The 17991-nt window shown below is 37.4% G+C and overlaps 1 protein-coding gene and 1 long non-coding RNA gene across 2 annotated transcripts in view; one reads left to right on the top strand and one right to left on the bottom strand.

Annotated features, from left to right (window-relative positions):
* LOC123311009 (cryptochrome-1) overlaps positions 1-17991 on the bottom strand; it is a 355836-nt gene that overhangs the window by 240061 nt on the left and 97784 nt on the right. The gene's annotated exons all lie outside the window — the stretch shown is intronic.
* On the top strand, positions 4460-10146 carry LOC123311013. The gene is made up of 2 exons (XR_006537417.1): positions 4460-4583; positions 10102-10146. It is a non-coding gene; the product is annotated as an uncharacterized LOC123311013 (long non-coding RNA).

Genomic DNA, 17991 nt, shown 5'->3' with positions numbered 1-17991 from the left:
CCGACCAGACACAGCCGTTGACGTCCACGATTTGGTCTACCTGTATATTCTCTTGTGTGTACAGTTTATTTTAATAGAAATAAATACTTGAACATTTATTTTTGTTGCCAATTATTTTGCCAGTGAGAGTCTATTTATCAAATCAGTTTCATCTAAGAGTTTAGTTAGAAGAGGTAAGTACTCTTTCTGACGCCTAAAGACCGTTGAAAAGCAGACACTTAGAAGACGCTACCGCCCTAGTCTTCATCGATACCCTTCTCCACTGATACTCAAGTCTACCCGGGCTCTCCAATTCTTTGGGGATTCTGTGAGAGACGTGGGGTTTGACTGATTGCCCCACTGGCGCCCGAGCAACCGTAAGGAGCTGCCAGAGTACGAAAAGTCTATCACAAGTCCCATAAAGCTTTCGATTCATTCTGATTCTTTTTTATGCACTTCTGTAAGTATATCTCTTTTGCTTCATATATAAGTTTTTTTATGTGATTTTTACATTTAGAATATTCATTTTTCAATTGAACATTTTCGGGATCCCTTTTTGTTTTAATGTACATATTTTGTTTTTTGTTAATTTCATTTAATATTGCTGGAGTTATCCATTCTTTTCGTATCCGTTCCTTTTTCTTAATTTTAACTGTGGTTGTACTATCCTCTATATATCGTTTTAGAATTTCCATGAAATTTTCAGTTATTTTATTAGAGTCATCAAAATTATAGACTTCCTGCCAATCTTCATTCCTCAAAGAGTTTTTCAATTTGCTATAATCAATATACTGTTTTGAACGATCTTTTCTAGTGATCCTTCCATTCACCCTCAGGTTAGTGCACAGAAATGTTGGATAGTGATCCGTGATCAAGTTCTGCAGGATAATGCCGTTCACAATCAGGTTTTCCGGATCCATGCCTTTCACAAAAAAATGATCCAGGCATGTTCGACTCTCTGGACGTGTATATTTACTGATGAGCGATGTGAAACCAAATGAGCAAAGTATATTCTTATATTCTTCTATATTGTAATCATGTGACAATAAATCAATGTAAGCAGGTAACATTTCGATGTATTTCTACGTTCATAACGTACACGGATGTTTTTGATATCAAATTAAAGCTAATTTTTTTTCGAATATGATGATATATGGCTGCCTGTGAAAAAATGGCCGCAAGTTAGGTCTGCCATCTGTTGAAAACGCGAGATATCCGAAATAAAGTGAAAGAGATGGCGCGCAACGCCACTCGTTAGATAAGGAATGTGTACGCTAGCCGTGTGAGTATTTAAAGCCATTGCGCATATTCATATTTATATATATTCATATTCATATTATCCTGATTCTCCATAGGTACCGAAGTACCCCTCAGAAGCTCCGTAAGCTTGTGCGAGTTCCGAGAATCAGTTGTGTTCTGTGCGTCGATAGATAGGGTTTTTAGCAAGGGGTTCAAACAATAGTAGAAACGACTTTACATTTAATCCAAAATTATAATTACCTAATGGATACTATGACAAAAACTTAAAGTATAAAGAGATTTATTTTATAACAAAAAATTGTTCATTCACTAAGTATCACTTGAATCAAGTGATATTTCAAATCAGTATATTACATTTTCCTACGATTCCTCGCTGCTTTCATAATCGCAGTTGTCATTATCGTCGTCGCAATCAGACTTATCTTCATCATCTGAAGATTTGTTAGCTGAGGTACGTAATACATTTTCAACCTGTATAGGAGTTTTGATAGGTTTGGGTATGATGAAAATGCTGACAGCTTTTTAGGAAAAGGCAGGACGACCCAGTGGAAAAAAAATTCTAATTTCTAATCATGTGCGTGTGAAACATAGACCTCAAAGCATATTAGTCCGTCTTCCAACTTCTAGGATCTGACAGAGAATTTTATTTATTTCTGGTTATGCCTTTGGAATAAACTTTTGTGAGAATTATCTTCGTTTTAAAAAATTCTTCCTCTGTTTCAATATTAATTTATTTGGACCTATTACAACATGACGTTCTAATTAGAATCTATTAGATGCATTGCGCCCGAACTCTCAATATTCTTATAGCGCCTGACGGAGGGTTATGACATAAATAATATCAACAGAGTTGTGAATAATTCAAATGCACTCTTGAGAACCCTAGACTCCTTTCACACCACGGGTTTTTTCGTCGAGTTTTTAGCGGAAAACAACCGGATGAAAAATTATTCACCGGGTTTTATCCGTATGGTGGAAATCTCGCGGCGATAAGCGCCGCCGAAAGTGCAATTCGGTTGTTTTCCGGTGCGAAACTAAACCGGAACACGTGTGAAAGATCCCATTATATCAGTGTAACTCGTAAAAACCCGATGGTGTAGAATGAGTCGAACTCTTTCTTACTTTATTTCGGATATCTCGCGTTTTCAACAGATGGCAGACCTAACTTGCGGCCATTTCTTCACAGGCAGCCATATATCATCATATTCGAAAAAAAATTAGCTTTAATTTGATATCAAAAACATCCGTGTACGTTATGAACGTAGAAATACATCGAAATATTACCTGCTTACACCTGTTATCAGTGTACTCTCCTATCCATAAACGTATACTTCATTCACTTTTATTTTAGCAGTCGGTTGGCCATGGAAATTTGACACATTTCACTCTGTATAGTAGGAAAATGTGGGGTTATGAAGCTTGTCAAAACATTTTTGGGTTTCAAATCAAAGCTATGTTGCTCGTTCTACGTAAAAGTTTCTGTTATTACGTATTTTAAGACAATGTCCAATCTCTTCAGAAAATATGTGACGAACATAATTGAAGTTTATACAAACTGATTGAAAGCATACCAAATCCAGTTATTTGCATGGAAAATATAATACAAAAGAACAGTATAATATCATAATATGCACTAGCTTGAGGAGAGTTAATGTTCGTTATCTTCTTTGGCTTACATCATTTGTAGATTTCAAAAATATTAACCCGAAGATGAAATTCATATGATGCAGTGGTTGGGAATGGGTATCTCCCGAAGGAATTAACAGATAATTACAAAAATGTTAAATTCTTCAACAAAAATCATCTTGCATCAATATAAGTAAAAGGAATTGAAGGAAGTTTCAAGTTAAGATGAACTTGAATAAACAAGTAACAGGGCAACTTGCGCGTATTTGTGGCTACTCATCTTAATACATTGATGTAATAATAATAATTAGGTATTTATTAGTACCTCAAGGCATTTACATTGTATAGGACAAGTCAAATGAAAAATAGAAAAATCCATTTTAGGGAACTTATTCTCCAATGACATTTATCGAAAATCCTGTAGTAAACTTTTGGCATTAATTCACTCAAATATAAAATTCTCAAATGCCACCGCTTTTTTGGGTCTCCCAATAGAAGGAAATTCTTTGTCATCCTAATCATTCACAATCTTTCTGATTGTGGAAATATCCAGCTGAAATATAAGTCGTTTAGATTCAGATGAAACATTAAAATACATTCTCTTACATTGAATATGTTCGCTACCGTGTGACGTATTGTGGATTTTAAAATATCAGGGTATAACTATTTGAATGAGCGGACCTGAATTCAAAATAGCACTTCCTGAAACCCTGTCTCTTTTCTCAATCACTTTCGGCATTTTCGTAATAAAAATTGATATTAGTTGTGGCAACGGCGTTATGACATTAACGACATTTCATGAGTGCCAACCTAACTTCGTTCTAGTTACAAAAACTTGAGAAAATTATTCCATGGCCAACCGACTGCTAAAATAAATTTGAATGAAGTATATGTAAAAATGTGTGTTTGACTCTGTACGTAATGAACGTAGAAATTCTGCAGCGGGATCTTGTACTATTCCATATTATTAATATCACTATCGTGATCTGACACGTCAGGCTCAGATATTTCAAACTGACAATATAAAAAAAATAAATTACGTCTAGTTTCATAATCAAATTTAAAGTCACTTTAAGCTTAAAGCTTCCTTTAGTGTCATTTTCAGTAAGGTTAAAGGAAGCTTTGAAATTAAAGCGACTTCAGGTTTGATTATAAAACCGGCCGTTATTCATCAAAAAATTTTTATAATTCTGTTGTTTAATTCAGATAAAGATATTTCTATACCTATATTTTCTTGTAGAGGGTAAAGGTTGAATAATAACATCCAGTATAAGTTCTGATAAAATTGTTAATTGATCACCTTTGAACCAATCAAACTTATATTCATTTATATTCATATAAGGATTGTTCTTGAGGCGTGCACGTATGTTTCCGATGCTCCTCATTTAGTTTTTTTTTTTTTTTAATTAGTGTGTTTGGTTCCTCCTTCGATATCAGCCATCTGGTTAGCCTCATTTAGTTAGTATTTTGTCCGATTTTCACTCTTCCGAAAATCGATATTTTAGCAGCTTCAAACAGTTCTTGTGAGTAATTGAATACCTTGTTTATTCTTTGTGTTCAGTTCTGTGAAAACAACTGAATTATAAACTTCTTAGATTCGGAGGTTAAGGTTCGAAGAAAGCGGTCACTTTTTCTGAGAGCTAATAAATTCCGAAAAATTCCTTATTTTTTCAGTGTGTGAGTGTGTTATCCTATCCATCCCATAGCTAACACAACTGGTGAGTCGATTGATCGACATATTTAGTTGATTGAGTAAACCTTATTTTGTAAATTGCATTTAATCAATTTTGATACTGGTAGTTTTTCCTATATCCCCTGACTCCTAGCATGGGAATAGATTAAAATGGATGAAGAACAGGGGGGAACGTTAACGTTCCCCTCAGTTCAACCATACCTTTCCGAAAAGAGTAAATTAATTTGGGATAATTTAATTTCGAAAAAAACGATATCTCAAGCTGACCTAGAGGAGTTAGCGAGAGATATCGACAGCTTAAAAAACAAAACAGATGTTGCCAATTTTGATAATTTTATTCAGAACCTCGAATCGATGGAAGCAATCATAAGTCTTTTATCTTTTTCCGACCAGATGAATGCTCAAGCGAAAAAGAATTTTTGCAAAACACAGGTTACTAGGAATTTGGCTCAATTAAGATATAAAGAGACAGATAAAGCTCCATTTTCGGTAATCATTGAATCAAAAAACAACAATATTCACCCTATGAATATAGGGAAAATATTGGCGACCAATAATATAGAGGGAATCAAACAATTGAGTAGAAAGGGAGCCAACAAAGTTGCGGTTGACTTCAATAACTTTAGCCAAGCAAATGATTTCATTGACAACGAAACAATTTTTGATGAAAATTATTTAATATATGTTCCATCCCGTTTGGTGACTTGCAGGGGGGTTATTAGCGATGTTGGATCTGACGTTGTAGACGAGGACATTCTGAACTGTGAATCACCGATTAAAATTGTGAGCGCCAGAAGATTAAATAAAAGAAAGGTGGAAAATGGACAAGTCAACTATGTACCTTCTGCTTCATACCTTATAACGTTCGAAGGAAAGACCCTACCCAAATACCTGGGTATCTGCTATAACAAAAAGGAAGTGAAACTCTATATTTCGCCTGTCATACAGTGTTATAATTGTCTTAGGTATGGACACACAAAAAAATTATGTCGAGGTAAGAAAAGATGTCGTAGATGTGGAGAAAACCATGAGGAGGCGGAGTGTGAATATGATATGCAGTATGCCAAATGTGTATTCTGCAAAGAAAACAATAACCACGAATCGACAAATCGTTTGTGCCCCGAGTATAGTAGACAGAAAGCCATCCGGGAAAAAATGGCAGTGGACAACCTGTCATATTTTGAGGCCGAGCAATTTTTTAGGTCGAATAACTTAAATACAAGAAACGTTCAGGCATTTCCAGCTCTGCCATCGCAGTCAAGTCGCTACTCGCGAGCTGAGGTGGTGGAAGCCCCACACCGAAGACTGTTGCTTAAAACACCGATGAAGCCGTATAGTAACATAGTAGCATCCCCAAAAAAACGTAAAAATCCATCCTCCCCAGGTTACGATTCTGAGAAACACAAAATGGCACTAACAAATTATTCCCCTGCCAGAGCTCAATCGAACGGTTTTATGTTCCAATCCGAGAACAATTCATCTGTTATCCATTCAGATAATCGCCCTAGTTCTTATACAAATAGGGAAACCTCAGGACTAAGTAATGAGATGTTGTTCGCAGAAGTAGACGGCTTTTTAAGCCAAGAGTCCATATGTCCACAGAGTTTAGAATCTATCAAAAATATAATGAAAGAAATTTCCCAGAGAGTTCGTTCTCCTTCGGAGGACGATTTCTACTAGGGAAACTAATCCAACAACATTAATTATGGCAAATAAGATATATTGAAATCCTACAATTAGAACCACTTTAAATATCTTTCAGTGGAATATACATTCAGTAAGGTGCAATAAAGAAGAACTCCAACTAAAACTCAAGGATTTGAATATTGACATATTTGCCTTATCAGAAACCTTTTTTGAACCACTGGAACCATACCATTTTCCTGGATTCTCTATTGTTAGAGAAGACAGAGAAGATGGATATGGAGGAGTAGCTTTCTTTATTAAAGACACCATTATATTTGAACATGTACGTCCATCGAATTTCAGTCTGCCTGATGGTCTACAGGTGCTTATGATTAAAATAGATCAAATCCTTATAGTTAATATATATATTCCCCCTAAATTTAATCTTAGACAAGAACATTTGGATAAAATTATTGAACATATTAGACCTCCCTTCATATTGTTGGGTGATTTTAATGCCCAAAATCCCATGTGGGGGTCAGGCGCCCTCAATACAAAAGGCAAGCTAATAGAAGACCTAATAGAATCAAAAGACCTAATTTTGTTGAATGATGGATCCAGAACACGACACACCCCTCCTGGTCAGAACAAAAGCGCTCCAGATTTGACATTGGTGTCACATGAGGTTGCCAGGAGTGCAACATGGTCTGTTATTTACGACGGTAATTATTTGGATCATTTTCCAATATATTTAACCATTGAAGTGGATCCCAGGAACAGTAGGAGGCCTCGTCGTAGTACATTCCCATTCCCTAGATTTAATTGTGCACGAGCTGACTGGCTGGCATACAACACCTCATTTGACCTAAATGAAACTAGAGAAATTAAATCTCTGGAGGAGGTGGTTACCTCAATTCAGAGAGTTGCTTCAATTACTATCCCCAGAAGATGCCAATCTAGAACGGGAGTCCCGAAAGCACCATGGTGGAACGATACAATTTCACAGGCCATTGAGGAGAGACGCAGGGCATTTAAAGATTTCTATCATCAGCCAACTCAGGAGAATTATATACTAACAAAAAAACTAGGGGCCAAAACTAGATACTTAATTCGCCAGGCAAAAAAGGAAAGTTTCAGGAATTTCTGCGAGACACTACATCACAAAAATGCGAAGGATATGTGGAATACTATTAAAATATTTCAGAATTCGATATTTCCTCGCCCTAAATGTCTTTCTAAAAAATCATGTGGAGAGGAAATTTTATCAATGATAACACCTGCTGTAATACAAAGCCCTTCTACTATACAGAATAATCTAATTGTTAGTCCACCGTTCACCTACTACGAATTCACGAATATCCTTCATTTGAAAAAGAAAGACACGGCTCCTGGAATAGATGGTGTGACATACAGCATGTTGAAAAATCTACCCATGTCAATGAAATTAAAAATAATAGAACTGTTCAATTCATTATTGATTAACCCCAGTGTCCCCAAATCATTAAAAAGCACCTTGATCATTCCAATTTGTAAAACGGGGAAGAACCCTAATGAAGCAGAGAGCTATCGCCCCATTGCATTGTCTTCATGTCTGCTCAAGACCCTAGAATTTATAATCAAGGTTAGAATAGAACATATCTTCGAGAGTTCGTTGAGAGATGACAGTCTGATGTTTGGTTTTCGTAAGGGTAGGTCAGTTCAGGACTGTCTGTGTTATGTGATATCGCAGATATATCTTGGACTCTCCTTTAATAAGTTTGTAGTGATTGCCTTTTTGGATATAAGCCGAGCTTATGATAGGGTTCTGGTTGAGGTGCTGTTACAGGACCTCCTGAAATTGAGGGTTCCATTTGATTTGGTGTCTATAGTTCAGAATATGCTCACGGGTAGGGACGTTTTTGTCCTGGATCCTCACTCTGGAGAACCAATCGGCCCAGGAGAAGCCAACACTGGTTTGGAACAAGGTTCATCACTGAGCCCATTGTTGTTTAATGTTTATACTGCTTCGGTTGCTGAGTGTGCTGAGGAAGATACATTAATAGTACAGTTTGCAGATGATTTTTGTGTAATATCGGCAGGATGGGATTTGCAGAGGATATGCGGGAGGGTCAAGGGAACCTTGGATAATGTGTCTAGTTGGATGAATGATAGAGGATTACAACTATCCCCCTCAAAATCCAAAGTACTGGCATTCCATAAAGGCAAAACACTCCCACAACTGCCAAGGATCCAAATTTTTGACACCCAAGTCCCCTGGTGTAACAGTGTCAAGTATCTGGGATGCCATTTGGACAATAAACTTAAATGGAGAATGCACGTGGAGAACATATGTGGTAGCGCTATGGGGGGAATAAACTTGCTGAGGAGGTTGACAAGGGTTTGGTGGGGGTCCCACCCTACACTACTGTTGAATGTATACAAGTCACTTATTCGCCCCCATCTGGATTACGCCACAATATTTGTGGGAAGATGCGCCCAATCTTTGTATAACCAACTTGACAGGGTCCAGTATCAGTCTCTACGTATAGCTTTGTGATATATGCGTTCTACCCCAATTAATGTAATGTTGGCGGAAAGTGGAGAGCCTCCCCTGAAATATAGGAGGAGATGGCTGGCATTTAAATTTATCAGCAGACTATGTTATGTTCAGAACCCGGGGATGATGAACTTATTACAGCAACTAATCAGATTTAAAGGATTTTGGAACAATGGGCCAATCCCTGCATTTGTCCAGGCCACCAAGGAGGTGCTGGAGATTCTCCCAGATATAGACTCTTCCCCAATTCTGCATTGTTTTAAGTATTCAGTACAGGTTCATCACAACCCTATACGGTATGACACCATGGGCCTAAGAAAAGAACATGTAAACAATGAACCCTTGTTCCAACAAAGATTTCGTGAAAAGTTTGAGGGTTGTTTGGAATTTTTTACGGATGCATCCAAGAATGCTCAGGGAGGGGTAGGTATTGGAGTTTTCTCGTCTACGGTCGGGTACTCGATGTCGGAGGGTTTGCCAAAGTATATTTCTGTGTGCACGGCTGAGATTGTGGCCATATACAGGGCTCTTCAGTACATATTTTCGCAGGAAATAAAATCATCGGTGATTCTTACAGACTCCATGTCTTCTTTGCAATCCATAGCTTCGTGGTCTCTCAGTGCGGATGTCAACCCTTTTGTGTTGAAGATCAGAGCACTGATACATGATATACAATGTAGGAATTATTCGACCAAATTAATATGGATACCTGGACACACCAATATTGTTGGAAACGAACGGGCAGACTCGCTTGCCAAAATAGGTGCTAAAGGTCCACTTCAGACACAAAGGATTAGGGCACACCCGTGTGAACACTGGCCAACATACAAAATGAAGATATGGAGAGAGTGGGAAAACGAGTGGCACGATGTCAGCCGGCAAAAGGGTAGAAGATATGCCCATTTGAGAACGAAAAATAAAATTACTCCAAAACCATGGTTTGCAGAATGTCTTCGTCTACCAAGGAAAGCCATCACAACTATAAATAGATTAAGATCGGGTCATTGTTGTTCCCCAGAGCATTTATATCGAATAAAGGTATTGTATAACAACAATTGTGAGTGTGGAGAACAGGGAGATTTGGATCACATCTTCTTCGGATGTTCGAATAACACTGTTAATTGTCAAACCTTGTACTCCACATTAGTAAAAGAGTGCAAGGTCGCTCCACTAACGATTTATGATTGCTTGCTAGATTCACACCTGAAAGAAACTACCATTAACACAATTGTAGCTTTTATTTCATCATCTCATATTAGATTGTAGTGCGCTTTGAATTGTGGATTGCAGGCATGATTTTGGCTTTGTAGATATCGTAGCGCATGATTTTTCTCAGTCAGCTGAATGTACTAACACCCTTTCCTGTGTTTTTCCTCTGTAGATTTACCTATATCGGAACTTAACACCGCGGAGTTGGAAGATAAACCAAAACAAAACCGAACATAACCTAAAAGTAAGAGCATAGAAGTCCATAGGATCAGAAGTTGACAGAAGAGAAAGCGAGCGTGGAAGAAGAAAATTTCTTGGTGGAGATCCGGAGGTGGAGAAGGGTCCAGATATCCTCTGGGTTTGCCCATCAGGAGACACTTGAGCCTGACCACATGGCCAAGTAGCCGGGTCATAGAGATAGCCGCAAATCTTTAAATATATTGTGCTCTGGCATATGTTCAAAATCTTATCAGGCGACATGTGTTGGAATCTCCCCTGACTGTTTACTGCATTTGAAGATTTATGGTTTTTGGTGGTTTTGCCCGGGTTGTTTAAGGATTCGTAATAAATACGAGGAGCATATGAAAAGTGCCTTCGACGCTAAACTTAATGAAATGTTTGGCGAGTTCAAAGCAATGTTCGATGAGTTTTTGGAAGGAGTCAGTCATCGAGCTAGAGATGCGTTCTTGAAGATGTCGTCGGCTCCAAGACCTGTGGACGAAGTTCCTACTCAAGGTTGACTCTCACTATACGTTCCGTATCCTTTCATATACCTTTCGTCAAATTCATGCGTGTTCTCACTATACCTTCCGTCTTCTTTCCATTTTCTAGCCCACATGTTTTCGACGAAAACATGTTGGGTTGAAGATTATACATAGCTTCACGGGTTAGAAAAAATTAGTAATGTCATTTCTTTACTCATTGTCTACTACCATCGTTACGTGGATGATATTATAATCTTGTGGGGGGGAACTGACCAAGAATTTGAGGATTTCGTTTTATATTTGAACAGTTGTGTGAACAAGATGAAATTTAAGAATGAAAATATAAATGATAAAGAATGCAATTTCTTAGACCCAAACATCGAGTTGTAGGATGGCAAACACTTCTTTGATATCTTCAGAAAGCCAACACATACAGACGTGTCAATTGACATCACCTCCCAACAGCACTGGAACCATAAGTTAGCAGTTTTCAACACTTTGTTGGAAAGACTTGTGAATATACCATTGATTGAAGACAATTTTGATAAAGAAATTGGAATAATAAAACAGATAGCCAGAAAAAACAATTTTGACAATCATATCATTGATAGAATGTTGAATAAAAAATTGCACAGGTGCTTATTGAGGTGTCACTTTCCTATTAGTCAACCTAGAATTGAAGATACAAGATATTTCCCTCTAAGCTACGTTGAAAGTTTGTCGAGTAGGGTTGCGAGGTTTTTGGAGAAAGACAGTACTATAAATATAGCCTTCAGACCAACAACAATCTGAGAAATTTATTCTTCAATAATAAAGATCCACTTCCCCCATTGGAGAAAAGTGGAGTTTACAAACTCACTTGTGACACGTGCGGTGCAATGTATATTGGAAGGACTAATAGGACGTTCAATGAAAGAATCAAGGAACATTTGAGAATTTTCAGGCTGGGTCCTCATTATGATGATTCCCATTTCGGCAATCACCTATTTAAGGAGGGTCATTATTTTGTACCAGAAACAGGTTTCAAAATATTACACACAGGCACTAACTGCTTGTTAGTAGATTATTTGGAGAAATTTGAAATTATAAAACATAGGAGATTATATCCATCTTTAGTTTTGAATTTTCAAGTGGACTTTGTTGAGATGTATGTGATGAACGCTATTTTATGAGAAAATGTGTATGTGTATATAATTTTTCTTCATTAGTCTTAGCAAGTGGAGACTATTGTTGAATTTTTGTGTTTTATGGAACGATTTGATTTGTGCTCTATGCTCTTAACCTATATCTGGTTGTTTCATGTTGTTGGTTGCAGATTGTTTTTATGATTTTTATTGAAATTTGGCTTGTGAATTTGATGCAATTGTACTCAAGTTTGAATGTTATGTATCTCATTTCAGAATTGACGTTCCTGTTGAGAATAGCATAGCGGTGGGTTGCATTGTTTTTTGTCGTTTTGAATTTTAGAACTGTTTGTTTGAATTCGCATCAGCATGTGAGTCATCAGCTATGTCAGTCCTAACTTGGTCTGACATATATATTCTATGAACTTCTTTTTGTTGTCTGATTGAAGATTCTTATTTGCTTTTTCTCAACTGTTTTATTTTTGTGTTTGTTTCCAAAGAAGACAAATTTTTGGGCAGAGTGATCAGATATATGTTCCTCAATCACTCGAGCAGTACCTACTATGTTGGTCACAATATTGTCAATGCATGTAGCAGATATTCTAGAAATTCGAGTTGGTTCATCAATGGTTATAAGATATCCAAAACTCTCTATCAAAGATTGAAACATTCTAGTTGCTGATGTATCTAACAACAAATCAATTTTAGAATCGCCTGCAAGAATGAGATCATTTTATTCTTTCAAACAAAGAGATAAAATCCGTGAAAGTTCAAAAACATAAAAATTTGAGGTCGAGGAATCAGGTCTATAAATACATATCATTACTATATTTCCCTCATTCAGACGTACCTGAGCCGCACAACATTCGATAATGAATGGAACACTGTAGTTATTGATATCAAGTCTAGTCTTGAATGGAATATCAGCTCTGAAAAATAATGCACTACCTTCACGTTCACCATCATTTCTACAAAAGCTAGATGCCAGATTATAACCTGGGATATTAAAATGTTTCAATTGTCCTTCATACCTCCAATGTTCTGTCACAGCTAAAAAGTCAACAAAATGTTCAACAGCTTACTGAATTCTGCTTAAAGCAGAATCTATGGATCGTAAATTTTGATGCAAGAAAAAAATGTTTGCTTGCAAGCTTCATTTGCTTTCATTAAATCAAGATTGGTGGGTTCAATATATTCTGACCTCTCTGGAAAAACCTCGAAAACTGAAATCACGTATGAATACACCCTCTGGCCAGAAGTTCTTGTTCATTACTTGTTCATATTTTCCTGTTGGTACCCCAATACTAAACGCAGAATTTTTACCTTTTGAGATAAGTTTTTTACTTCCACATTATGTGATTTTAAAGAACTGCTCACAAAATTCTTGATTTTTTCCTCTTATACATCCGCACCAACAACTCGACCGAGATAACTTCATTTCTTAGGAGGAAGTCCCGAGAACAATGCATTTTCAGTTGCTGAACCACTGCAAATAGTTCCCCTTCTACGATTCGTAATGTTTTTCCTTGCTTTTACTTCAATCCATTCCTGTGTGTTGTTTGAGTTCCCAGTTATAGTTGTTGTTGATTCCATTTGTTTACTATCAACTGATAGGGAACTCTAATGTTTGTCAAAATCAGCTAAGCGTTCGTTGCCGTGGGGCACACAAGCTTTTCCCTCCATTGATTCGGATGCTGTTTTGGTCGAGTATTGTGTTTTTGGAAAAAATGTTCTTTCCTACGTTAGATTAGAGTGATAAGACTATAACTTTCTCAGAAATGCCTCTTTATAGTGATAATAAAAAGCTTTGGGTGCCCCCATAAACCTAATAAAATATGGACAGGCCCTGAGAGAGAGGTCACGAGTTGTACGTTAGAAAGAGATGGACATATGGTAGGAAATGTCAAAATCATATGTTTATTGTTTACTGTGTTTTCAATCGATATTTCATTCTCTTAACAAGCTATTTAGCAGAAAACTAGGTTTTTAGAATCGACTGCTACATGCTAATAAAGCGAAAGTGATTTATTTTTGGAAATAATAGACCAATATAGGAGTTTCTTTGTTATTTCATGTATGTACATATAGGACATGATTTACAAAGATTTACAAGGAATATATCTAGTCTACTTTCTATATTTCATAAGGCCACAGCAAGAATTTGTAGAGGTGACTTGAATTTCGAGATAGATAGATATATTATTGAATATTAAAAAGAATGTTGTTCTAAAGGAATTAGTTACATATGTACCATCACATTCTACACTCACTTTCAAAAGTTTTGCACCCCCCCTGTAGTGGAGATAAAATAATCAAGATTCACAACAAATTGTTACTGACAACAACAGAAACTTGTTGACCACCAAATAAAACGATAACATTACGAAACAAAAAATGTTCTTGTGTTTAAATATCGATTTTGTTAAATGTGTGCCTTTCTGCGGATCAGTAGTTTTTCGTTTTGAGAACCGGTTAGTTCAAAAACTGTGTAATATGCCCAGAAACGAGTTGTCTTAGTTCGACAGAACTAGAATTATTGCTCTCTGGCAAGAAGGGCTCTCACGCCATCAGATAGCCAATAGACTGAACATTATTCGAAGCACGGTTAGCAAAACGATTAGGCGCTATGAGGAAACTGGTGGAGTGCATATAAGACCTCGAAATGGTCGTCCTCGTGTTACCACGATTCGGGAAGATCGGTATATTGCCCAATCAGCCCGTAGAAATAGGTCAGTGACGGTACCAACACTCAGGTCGGAATTCCAAAGAGCCCACAACCGTGTAATTTCATGTGCTACAATTCGTAGAAGAATTTTAACATCAGGATTGCGGTCCAAAAGGCCTCTAAGAGTTCGTTTATTAACTGTTCGTCACCGAACCGCTCGTCTACAGTGGTCGCGAGCTCATCAAAACTGGCATTTAGAAGAATGGAGGAATGTGCTATTTACAGATGAGTCACGGTTTGGGTAAGTAAGTGATGACTACCGCTTAAGAGTTTGGAGGGAACCAGGATGTCGAAATAGACCTGAGAGAGCTATTCAAGTTGCTCCTTTTCGCGGTGACACTGAAATGTTTTGGGGAGGCAAAATGTTTGGAAGAAGAACGCCACTAATTCACATATCCGGGACGATGACTGGTGCATATTGCCTCGAAAATATCATAAATCCTGCAATTATACCCATGGGTAATGAATTAGAGGCTCAATTTATCTTTATGGACGATAATGCCAGGCCACATCGCACTAGAGGTGTTCAAGAAGCCCTGGAAAACCAAAACATTATCAGATTAGAATGGCCCGCGATGTCTCCTGACATAAATCCTATAGTGCATATATGGGATCATGTCTCCAGAGCCGTTTTCCGTCGAAATAATCCACCACGAAATTCACAAGAACTTATTGTAGCTGTTACCGAGGAATGGATGAATATTCCGCAGGAAATAATCAATAATTTAATTTTTGGAATGCCTAGACGAGTGAATGCATTGCTAAGCAGCAGAGGCTCGAATACTGCATATTAGTTTGCTCTTTTATTAATTAACTTTTAATTTTCCGTTCAAATTTAATTTTTGTTTTTGCAATTTTTGATTCCTAATTTGTATTTGTTGTTTCAACTTCATAATTCTATGAAATTAAATTGATTTCATTTTATTTCTGTAAAAGCCTTTCATTATCCTTGAACCCGAGGGTATAATTTTTTTTTCAAAGTTTGAGATAGCCTTAATAATTAGGGGGTGCAGGACTTTTGAAAGTGAGTGTATTTCAAGGCATGTCCGAAGAAAATACTTAACTCCAATCTGAATTCAATATTGAGAAGAGATGCAAATCATGTTGATATTCAGTAAGCCCTGTGACATCGGCAAACTCAAAACTCAATATTTTCTGTTGATCAGTGTCACAGAAATCTAAGACTGGAAAGCCACACGGTAAAGAAACAGGAGCAATTAAATAATACTGCCAGGAGTGCCAGAAAAGAGTAACTGAGCCACCTGATGAAGAACCTATCAAAATAATTGAAAAAAAAAATTGAGAATGATTAATTATCATATAAATATTTCCCCCGCAGGAAATTTCATATTATTTGTGAGAGTATCAATAAACATACTTAAAATTATTGCCCTTTTCTCTATAAAACACATGTTTTTGCTCAAGGAAGGTGAAATGTTAAAAAAAAATCACTTTAACGATTAATTTTTTTCTTTGCAGCCAGAACGCAAAAGAGGGGTCCTTCTATCTTCCCAAATCACGAGTAATTTCAGTGTATATACAATCAGACCCTGGCGAATGACATAATAATGATGTTTTACACAACTCTCAAGTTTTTTACATTAATAAAAATCAGAAGAAATTTTCAGGTAGTATTTTTTTTATACGGAATCTATTATTTTGTCAGCACTTGAAAGTTTCAAGTACGAGAAAAATATAGTTGATTAGATAACATTTTCGAAGTTGATTTCAGTCAGAGACAACCTCTGTTGTTGTCTCTGATTTCAGTACAAAAATTGCTTCAAATTAATAGAAAGTCTATAAATCTAGCGACAACCACCCAAAAATGCAACATGGAGGATCAGCGGACCGGTAGAATTCCCGAGTTTACTCGATAACTTGGTTGAAGCGGCAACGTTGATTTATTTTCTACCAGCTTGACGTTTACTACCAGGGACTACTGTTATCTCTCTTTTCTACCACCCCCCTCTCTCTCGTGGGTATTCCTCGATGCGGTGAACGGGAAAACCACGTGAAGGCCTGTCCATGTATTATTAGGTCTATGGGTGCCCCACGGTAACGAACAATCAGCTGATTTTGACAAATCGATAGAGTACCCTATTGCGGACTGATATCGGTGGGGTTTGAGGTTATTTTGCGTATGGTCCGTATATACACATTTGGTAACCGAAAGTTGCCAGATTTTTTTTGGTGTAGCAGGGGGAAAATCTGCAAGACAGAAGAAACACATCCTCTCCTGAGGGGGAACAGTGTGGGAATTCTCACTCTCTTGAGCTCGAGACCCACTAAAAACCCTAAACTGCTTCTTCATAGGTTCCAGGCATTTTGCCTACTAACCAGTTGACTCTTATGGTTTCTGGACTCTCACACGATCATAGTCGTGTTGATAGTTGTATGCTGCCTATAGCTTTTATAGGTTAGGCTCTTCTTTGGTTACTTTAAATCCTCAACTGATCTCTCGGTCTTCGGTAGTAGGTTCTTGACCTTCTAAGTTCTTCCGTTGGATCGTAGTCGACTAATCTTCGTAGTTCCTGATTTGGATGTTGTTTGGCTTTGTCGAATATCCTTTCCGCATTTCCCTTCATAAATTCTGTAACTGGTTCCCATTCCAAGTCCTTGTAGATTTGTTTGTTCCTATCAAACCAGGGTACGTCCATCGCCATTCTAAGGAGTTTATTCTCAGTGGCCTGTATTCTCTTGATGTGGGTCTTGGCTGCGAAGCCCCATGCCGCCGATCCATAAGTGAGTTGTGGTCGCGCGATAATTTTAATCATCGTCAACTTGATGTTCTTATTCATATGACTTCTTCTGCCTATGAGTGGATAAAGTTTACTCATTGCGGCTTTTGTTTTATCAACAGCACATTTGATGTGGTTTTTCCATGTAAGTCCTCTGTCAAGCTTCACTCCTAGGTATGTTGCTTCATTTTTCCATTCAACCTCTTCTCCGTCAACTTCAAGGTTTTCTTCCATCCTCAATCTTCTCTTTTGCAGTAATATTGCTTGAGTCTTTCTTCCATTGATTTGGATTTTCCATTTGATGCACCATTTGAGTAATTCATCTATGGCTTCCTGCAGTCTCTGGTGTATGATCTCTGGGCGTCGATGTCTGAATGCTATTCCTGTGTCATCTGCGTACAAGGTGAGCATATTTCTAGCATTCTTCGGGATATCATAAACGTATATTACGTAAAGCAGAGGTCCAAGTACCGATCCTTGAGGCAATCGCGCTTCCAATTGTCTGGTTTGAGAGGTTGCTCCATCTATCTTCACATAAAAGTTTCTATTCCTCAGAAAGTTCCTTATAATCTTGCATATCTTGATCGAATATCCTGCTTTTTTCATCTTGTAGATTAGGCCTTCGTGCCATACTCTATCAAAAGCTCTCTCGATATCCATCAGAACTAATCCTGTGGCCTGTTTGGTCTGCATTCCTTCGGTGACGTATTCTATGAGCCGTAGCAATTGGAGTTCAGTCGAATGTTCTCGTCGAAATCCAAATTGTTGGGG

Source organism: Coccinella septempunctata, chromosome 4, assembly GCF_907165205.1.
Source record: "Coccinella septempunctata chromosome 4, icCocSept1.1, whole genome shotgun sequence".
Classification (NCBI taxonomy): Eukaryota; Metazoa; Arthropoda; class Insecta; order Coleoptera; family Coccinellidae; genus Coccinella; species Coccinella septempunctata.
The sequence above is the reverse complement of the archived record's forward strand: the minus strand, read 5'-3'. Positions and strand labels throughout refer to the sequence as shown.